At 47.0% G+C, this 9,495-nt stretch overlaps 1 pseudogene; it reads left to right on the forward strand.

The window, feature by feature from the left end:
• Positions 1-2,252: 2,252 nt before the first annotated feature.
• On the forward strand, positions 2,253-2,838 carry LOC114077289 (annotated as a pseudogene).
• Positions 2,839-9,495: the final 6,657 nt, after the last annotated feature.

A 9,495-nucleotide genomic window follows, 5' to 3' on the forward strand; every position in this document is an offset into this window, starting at 1 on the left:
CCAAATCACCGTATAGATGATGAGTCACTGAAGGAATACTTCTATCGGGGACATGATGATAACAATAAAGCGGTGTTGGACACTATAGCAGGTGGATCTTACGGGGAGTGTCCTTATGCTCAGATTGCTAAAAAATTAGAGAAAATCTCCCGGAATAACAAAGCTTGGAGTACTAGGTCTGATACAGGGAGAAACACCTTCGCAGTGCAGTCCACTCACAACTCAGCCACAGATGAGATTCGTGAGGAAATGGCTCAGATGAGAACTAAGCTTGGGTTGGTACTAAAACATGTAACTGGGGGTGCAGAAAAGATAAATGCAGTCAACTACTTGTCGAAACCACCACCACAAAACGATGAGTGTTATTATGAGGAGGACTCCTATGAAGTAAATGAACAGATGGGGGTTTCCGACCAAGCGCCCAAGGCTCAAATCAGGATAACTGGCGCCAAGGTCAAGGGAAACAAGGTCGGAACTATGGTAACTACAACCGTGAGGGTCATTATGTCCGAGATGGAAACTACAACCGCGACAACAACTTTAACAGGGGTAACTATGCTAATAGAAACGACAGGAATGGACCCTATGTTCCTCCTCAAAATCGTGAAGTTACTCCTAGGGATGGTGGAGATAGTATGGCGCGAGTTGAGGATATGTTGCACAAAATGATGAGGAGGTTCTATGCTAGTGATGAGCACATTAAAGAGTTAAGGGGTGATTTAGCTAGTATTGGGCAAAAAGTTGATACACATGCAATTTCGATCAAACAGATCGAATTGCAAATGGCCCAATTATCTGCGACAGTGAACACACGGCAACCGGGCACTCTTCCTAGCAACACTGTCCAAAATCCAAAGAATGATGCGCACTGTATGGCAATCACTACTCGGGGTGGTAAGCAAACCATTGACCCACCTATGCCATCTACTGAGGAAAATGTGAGAAAGGATAATGATAAGGTGGTAAAGGGTAGTGGTGAAGCAGAAGAGAGCACTGGAAAAGATGCAGAAGTCCCTATGAAGGTAATTCCCATGCCTAGACCACCACCACCCTTCCCTCAGAGATTAGTGAAAAAGACCGAGGATGGTAAATATCGGCGTTTTATAACAATGCTGAAGCAGCTTTCTATCAATGTCCCTTTGGTAGAAGCTCTAGAACAAATGCCCGGTTATGCCAAGTTTATGAAAGATCTGGTCACAAAGAAAAGATCGGTCACTTTTGAGGATGATGATAGACTGCAACATTGTAGTGCTATTGCCACAAGATCTCTCGTGCAAAAGAAAGAAGATCCGGGTACGTTTACTATTCCTTGTACAGTTGGGTCATTACATTTTGCGAAAGCATTATGTGATCTGGGGGCAAGCGTAAATCTCATGCCCCTCTCAATTTACAAGAAGTTGGGTGTGGGGGATCCAAAACCCACTGCGATGCAGCTACTGATGGCTGATCGGACAGTGAAACAGCCTATAGGGATACTCCATGATGTGCTAGTAAAAGTGGAGTCATTCATCTTTCCTGCTGATTATTTTATTCTCGATTGTGAGGTCGATTTTGAAGTGCCTATTATTCTTGGAAGGCCATTCCTTGATACAGGTAGAGCCTTAGTTGATATGGAGAAGGGACAAATGACATTTAGGTTGAATAATGAAGAAGCGACCTTCAACATTTGTAGGACCATGAGGCGGAGTGGTGAGCTCCAATCGGTATCTGCCATATCCCACAAAGGAAAGATGAAGAAGGAGAATGAACAAAAAAATGCAAAACAAGAGTTTATGGTTGGGGATTTGGTGCTTGTATACAGTTCTGGGTCGCCTTGTCTTCCGGGCAAGCTCAAGTCCAAATGGACTGGCCCTTACTTGATTACCCGAGTATTCCCTCATGGAGCAATTGAGTTAAAAGCAAAGGAGGGAGTGTGGTTTAAGATGAATAGAGATCGAATAAAACTCTATTTTGGGCATAAAGCAGTGGGGAATGAAGTGATAGAGGCATACCATCTTGATGAAGGCTGAGTAATCAAGTGTCCTCAGTCGTGCCGCGACGTTAAATCAGGCGCTTGTTGGGAGGCAACCCAATACTTATAGTCCTTTTAGTAATGGTAGCATTTTTCTACTAGTGAGTTTTTAAATTTGCAGGCACATCACCAGGAAATTCTGCAGAAAATCACTCTACAGCAGTCACCGACGGATACAGTGACGGTCCGTTGCGTCAGCGACGGACCGTCGTAGGCCTCCGTCGTACCAGGTCTATCTACTATGGCACCCAAGAGAGACCGAATCTACGCACGCGGGTGATCAAAGTCTGTCGCCCCGTCTGCCCGCATGGTCATCGGCTCTGATGATGAGCGTGACCCTGAGTATGTGCCCCCAGGCACTTCCACACCTTCCCGTGCTGCACGTGCTCCCAGAGCCACACCCAAAAAGGTGGAATCCGGCGTAGTCACTGCCTCCCAGTCTGATGAGCAGCGCACACTGACCGGCACACCCTCTGGGTCAGCCACAAATGAGGAAGGAGCGTCTGGCTCCTTAGGCGTATCCTGGTCCGAGGAAGCTTCAGTCTCTGCTGAGGTTCCCGCACCCGCCACTGCTGCAGCGTCGGCCTCGTCTGATGAGGCTGACAGTTCAGACTCTACATCCGGCGCACCAGTTCAGGTCCCCACCCCAGCCGCTGACCAGCCAAACCGGTGGTGTGTCGACGGCCAGTTTCAAGTTTACTCCGACGCAAAGTTCTTGACCGATAAAGGAGTAATGACTCGCACACTCACCCTGGAGCGGCGGGTACTCACAGGGAGCCTTCCCACGATGCCGGAGATTCATAACCTCTTCACCAGGCATCGCTTAGAGTGGACAGCACGTCCATTGGGACGATACAGCGAGGAGATGGTCCGAGAGTTCTACGCGTCCTATGTAGCGACTCTCCGATCACAGATCGACAGGCGGGCTGCTCCCGCTAAACAGGCCCCATTGGAGCAGGTTCGAGTCCGGGGCGTGCAGGTTGACATTTCCCTGCCAGCCATCCGCCGGTTCCTATACGGCGAGAGTGCAGATGCTACTCGGACCCCCATCACTGCCGAGTTTGACTACCGCTGGCAGATAGTAAAGGATGGCCAGTTCTTGCGCGAGCCGGCACTGAGAGAGACCACCAAGAGGTGGATGGCCCTGCACCTGTCAGTAGATGGAGAGGGTGCCGATTGGGTCACTGAGCCGAAGGGGGCCATCAAGAAGGCCAACCTCACGTTCACAGCAAAGTTCTTGTGGCTGCTTGTCCGTCACTGCCTCTCCCCCACAGCTGCTGACAACATCGTTACCTGGGATCGAGCAGTGTTGATGGCGGCGATGATAGCCGGATTCGAGGTGGACTTCGCATGGCTTCTCCAGGCAGTCATGCACGAGAGGGCATTCAAGGTCACTACCACCTACCCCTTCCCGTGCATGATCTTTGCCCTTTGCAGGTCCGCAGGTGTGCCCATATGGCACGTAGATCAGCTCAAGACCCCGCAGGGCACTGTTGACGTCGGCCTCATCAGAGACGAGGCCAATGAGTTTGCTACACGCAGAGGGCCCCGTCCAGAGCTGCCCCCACTTGCTGATGATCTTGCTGATACGGTAACCCAGGCCCGCATAGCTACACACGCGGTGTCCACTGACACTACCCCGGCCGAGTCTATCCCGTTTAGTAGCACTACCCGGAGCTCCTCTCGCACAGCCACTCTACCGGCATTGGTCCCGCTTGCTAGGGTCCAAAAACTAGAGGCGCAAATGGCCACACTTCTGCATCATATCCAGCCGTGGATGCAGAAGTCTATTACTGATTCCGAAGAGCGCCTAGAGAGGAAAATGGTCCAGTTTACAGAGCGGAAGATCGCTGAGGCTAACCAGCGTTTGGACGCCTTTGAGTTGAGGGTGCTAGCCCGACCAGCCCCTCCTGTCGATGTGTCGACTCTTCAGGTTGCAGTCGACAGTCTTCGTGCAGATATCAACACGATCTTAGAGGCTAGGGTGCCGGAGTCTGAGGCACCTTCTGTCGAGCCTGCTGAGGACACAGTGCTGGCGGCCCTTTTTGCCACTTCATATATTCCACCACCTCCCCCTCGAGAGAGTGCCAAGAGGCGTAGGGGTCAAGCAAACGACGAGGCGCGAGCACGGAAGAAGGAGCGCCGAGAGATGGAGGCTGTGAGGAGAGCCTCACTTGCTGAGGAGGCGGCGCACCAGATGAGAGCGTCAGAGTTAGCGGCTAGGGCGTCTAGATCCCGCACTGTAGAGATAGCAGGAGGTACTACTAATGGTGCGATTGTTGCTGAGGAAACCACTGAGGGTGTCCAGATTGCAGAGGACGTGGGTTACGGGGAACCGGACCCACCAGCTTGTTGATCGACGACGCTTTGCGCCACAGGTTTGCTTCACCTACCACTCTAGTATTTAGAGTTTTATGCATTGGGGACAATTGCATGTTTTTTATGTTGGGGGTAGGGTAAATGGAAAGTGAGTGTTAGGGTGAAGTCTGAGTAGCCCAATTCACTATCCGCTTTTGGGGTTTTCTTGCCTGTGTTCTTTTTCCCCCAAAGACTGATTACTTTTTCTGTTGAACCGGCATGTTTATACATTTTGTACATAGTTTAATTTTGAAGCATGATGGCTAAAATGATATCCTGATAAACTGGAAAATGATGCATGACTAGGCATAGTAACTGATAATTGTGTGGCTCTAAGCAGGACATAGAGTTACACCATTGCATTACCCTAAAGTCTTAAATTCGAACTAGGTGTCTGATAATCTGGTATAGTGATGAGATGTCAAGTGAGTGTGAGGAAAATTCGAATAAGTCCACTATTGGTACTGAGCTAGAACTTGCCTGGTTAGTCCTGCTAAAAGTAAGCTGTAATAGACAATTAGGAAAGGATCATAGGCCCTTATTCAATATAGCCCATTTCTAGCCTAAATAAAAGAAACCAAATGAAATTTATCCTTCTTTGATCCAAATAATCTGAGCTTTAATTAGACCTTTCTTTTTCACCCCAACTGATCTTTTCTGGGAACAATGTGTTGGCCCTGGTCCCTCCTTGAACTTGTGCACCTCAGCTTATGCCAAAAGCATAAGTTGAGGGTGGCTAATGCAGTAATCAACCTTCATTATGGACCTGACCCAATTTTGGGTATTGTGTACCTTGACTCATGGCAAAGCAATGAGTTGAGGGTGGCTATTATGAGGAATGTACAAAGATTGTGTAGTGAATCATAGTGCGTCGCTTGAGGACAAACAACGAATTTAAGTTGGGGGTGTTGATATACCGTTGTTTCACGGTTTAATTAATACTTTTTCCTTTAGATTAGTGTGTCCAAAAGCCTTTTTTGTGCTAATTTTATATAAGTTTCTCTTTGTTTTGCAGGAAATCTTTCCAAAGCTGAATGCGGAGATTTTGAGCGAAGAAATGCAGAAGAGACCACCTACGGAGCTTATGACGGTCCGTAGGTGGCATCGTAGTGAAGCTGCTGAAGGAATATGGGGAAGTCTGACCAAGTGTGGGGTTATGAAGCTTGTGACGGTCCGTCGTGTCTATGACGGTCCATCCTGCAGGTTCGTCATGAAGTTCAGAGAAGTGATCCCAGTACCCAGATTCCAAGAGTTGAACTGTTTTGGAACGAATACCCTCGACGAACCGTTGTGCCTATGACGGTCCGTCATACTTGCCGTCGAGGGTGGTGAAGAGAGCAGCATAAGAAATTGCATAAGTATGGGACGACGGAGTCCATGACGGTCCGTCGTGACCACGACGTCCCGTCGCGTGGTCCGTCGACCCAGCCGCGTTTTGGCAGATTTCCAGCAAATAGAGTCCTTGTTTAATTAGGATTTATTTTCTATAAATAGTTGGAAAAAACCTCGTTTTAGGGGGTTAGACTCTTAGATTGATAGACTCTTAGATTGTTAAACTCCGTATTGGTAAACATTGTATTGTGAGATTCTTGATAATCATTAGACTTTTTGTCAGATTATTGATTATTTTGATAATTCTTGCAAGTGATATTTGGTGATTAATCAAGCAAACTTTTGGATTTTACTCTTTCTCATTGAAGTAAGTACATGAACTCTTATTTAATATATTTGAATATTGTGTTTATGGCCATGAGTAACTAAACTCCATAACTATGGTTGTGGGAACCATACGGAAATAATGAGATAAAACCTAACTAAAATAACAATTGTAGAATAGTGTCTTGCATGTATTAATAATTCTTTCGCTATGGGTTATTTACTTGACACGCCCGCTTTACTTCTTATTTGAGAAGTAAGTTTGAGCGTATCAAGCCTCTGGGTCTGCTGAAGTCCCTGCACCCGCCACAGCTGTACAGTCTGCCTCGTCTGATGAGGCTGACAGTTCTGTATCTACTCCCGGCTCACCGACTCGTGCTCTCACCTCGGTTGCCAACCAGACCAATCGGTGGTGTGTCGACGGGCAATATCAAGTTTATTCTGTCGCAAAGTTTCTGAATGATAAAGGAGCCATGACACGGACCCTTACATTTGAGAGATAGGTCCTTACAGGAAGTCTCCTTACTATGCCAGATATCCACAATCTCTTCACCAGACACCGACTGGAGTGGACAACGCATTTTTTGGGCCGTTATAGTGAAGAGTTGGTCGAGAGTTCTAGGCCTCCTACGTGGCTACTCTAAGATCACAGATTGATAGGAGGGCTGCCCCCGCCAAACAGTTCCCACTTGAGCATGTCCGAGTACGTGGAATTCAAGTTAATATCTCCCTGCCTGCCATTCGCCGGTATCTATACGGCGAGGATGTTGATTCCAATCGGACCCCTCTCACCGCCGAGTTCGACTACCGGTGGCAAATTGTAAAAGATGGCCAATTCTTGCGTGAGCCATCACTGAGAGAGACCACCAAGAGGTTGATGGACCTGCACTTGTCTGTTGATGGAGAGGGTGCCGACTGGGTAACTGAGCCGAAGGGAGCCATCAAGAATGCTAACTTGACCTTCACGGCTAAGTTCTTATGGTTGATTGTACGCCTCTGCCTTTCCCCCACAGCCACTGATAATATTGTCACATGGGATCGTGCAGTTCTTAATGGAGGCGATGATTGCTGGATTTGAGGTGGACTTTGCTTGGCTTCTACAGGCGGTCATGCACGAGAGGGCTTTTAAGGTCACAACTACTTACCCTTTTTCGTGCATGATATTTTATTTATGCAGGTCCGCTGGTGTGCCCATCTGGCACATTGATCAGCTCAAGACTCCGCTGGGAATTGTTGATATCGGCCTAATCAGGGATGAGGCCAATGAGTTGGATCCACGCAGAGGGCCCCCTCCAGAGTCGCCTCCACTTGGTGACAGTCTGGCTGATATGGTAGCACAGGCTCGCACGGCTACACATGATGCTTCTGAAACCACTGACACTACCCCGGTCGAGTCTATCCCGGGTAGTAGCACTGCCCCGAGCTCCTCTCGCTCAGCCCCTTTTCCCGCTCTGGTCCTGCTTGCTAGGGTCCAGAAACTAGAGGCACAGATGGCAACACTTCTGCATCACATCCAGCGTTGGATGCAGAGGTCTATTGCTTAGGAAGAAGAGCACTTGGAGCGGAAAATTGTCCAGCACACAGAGTGGAAGATCGCTGAGGTTCATCAACGCTTGGACGCTTTTGAGTTGCGGGTGCTAGCCCGGTCAACCCCTCAAATAGATGTGTCGAACCTTCAGGCTGCGGTCGAGAGTCTTCGAGCAGACATTGATATGATCCTAGAGGCTAGGTGCCTGAGTTTGAGGCCCTTTCTGCAGAGCTTGCTGAGGACATAGTGATGGCGGCCTTATTCTCCACTTCTAAGATTCCACCACCTCCCCCTCGAGAGCATTCCAAGAGGCATAAGGGTCGAGAGGAGGATGAGGCTAGATCACGAAAAAAGGAGCGCCGTCAGATGGAGGCTGCAAGGAGAGCCTCGCTTGCTGATGAGGAGGCGCGTCGGATGAGGGATGTAGAGTCAGTTGCTGGGGCATCTAGCTCCAAAGATGTGGCGATAGCGGGAGGCACTGCTGATAGTGCTGTTGCTGATGAGGACACTACTGAGGGTGTCCAAATTACAAAGGTAGTGGGTTCCGGGGAACCGGACACACCAGCTTGATGATCGTCGGCGCTTTGCGCCCCAACTTTTCTTCACCTACCACTCTCGTATTTCAATTTTTTATGCATTGGGGATAATTGCATGTCTTTTTGTTGGGAGTGGGGTAAATGGAAAGTGAGTGCTAGGGTGAAGTATGAGTAGCCCAATTCACTATCCTCTTATGGGGTTTTCTTGCCAGTGTTCTTTTTCCCCAAGAGACTGATTATTTTTACTGTTGAACTTGCATGTCTATATCTTCTGTACGTAGTTTAACTCTTAAGCATGATGGCTAAAATGAGATCCTGATGAAATGAAAATGATGCATGACTAGGCATAGAAGTTGATAAATGTGTGGCACTAAGCATGAGATAGAGATACACCACTCCATGACCTTATGTCTAGAATTCGAACTAGGTGTCTGATAATCTGGTAGAGTAATAAGATGTCAAGTGAGTGTGAGGAAGATTTGAATAGTCCACTATTTGTACTGAGCTAGAACCTTCCTGGTTAGTCTTGCTAAAAGTAAGCTGTAATAGACAATTAGGAAAGAATAATAGGCCCTTGTTCAATATAGCCAATTTTTAGCCTAAATAAAAAACCGAATGAAATTAATCCCTCTTTGATCCATATGATTTGAGCTTAAACTAGACCTTTTTTTTCACCCCAACTGATCTTTTCTGGGAATAATGTGTTGCCCTAGTCCCTCCTTGGACATGTGCATCTCCGCTTTTGCCAAAAGCATAAGTAGAGGGTGCTAATGCAGAAAAAAACCTTTTTGTGGCCCTGACCTAACGTTGGGTATTGTGTACTTTGACTCGTGGCAAAGCCATGAGTTGAGGGTTGCTATTATGAGGAATGCTCTGGAAAGTGGGGTTGAAAGAACAAAGAGATAAAGAACAAAATTAAAGTGACTCAAGAACCAGTTGAAAGAAAAGTGAAATAATAAAAAAAAAGAAAAAAAATACAATAAATACAAGCAAGAAAAGAAGAGAGTCACTTACACAAATGGAGAAAGAGGGGAAAATAGCAAGGTAAAAGAATATGAGAAATTGGGTGAAATAAAATGATGAAAAGAGGTATGTTTAGACGATATGTCAAGGAGAGAAAAAAGTTACTAAAGTATACCTAAATACACCCTACCTGACCTTAAGACTATGTTACAAGCTAAGAAAGTCCTATCGTGATCGTAAGAGTTGTATAGCGAACTTAAAGCAGTGAAAATAAGGGAAAGCTTATGGCAATATGTATGAATGAGTTGTGAATTTGTTCTGAGAGTGAGTGTTGAAAAGTAATCCTTATACTCCAACTGAAATCATTGCGTGAAAAAATGAGGATGTTGTTTTTAAGTGAGAACACTAGTTGCAATCCCGAAAATATTAGCACTTCGGTGAGA

This window comes from Solanum pennellii, chromosome 5 (assembly GCF_001406875.1).
Source record: "Solanum pennellii chromosome 5, SPENNV200".
In the NCBI taxonomy this organism is placed as follows: Eukaryota; Viridiplantae; Streptophyta; class Magnoliopsida; order Solanales; family Solanaceae; genus Solanum; species Solanum pennellii.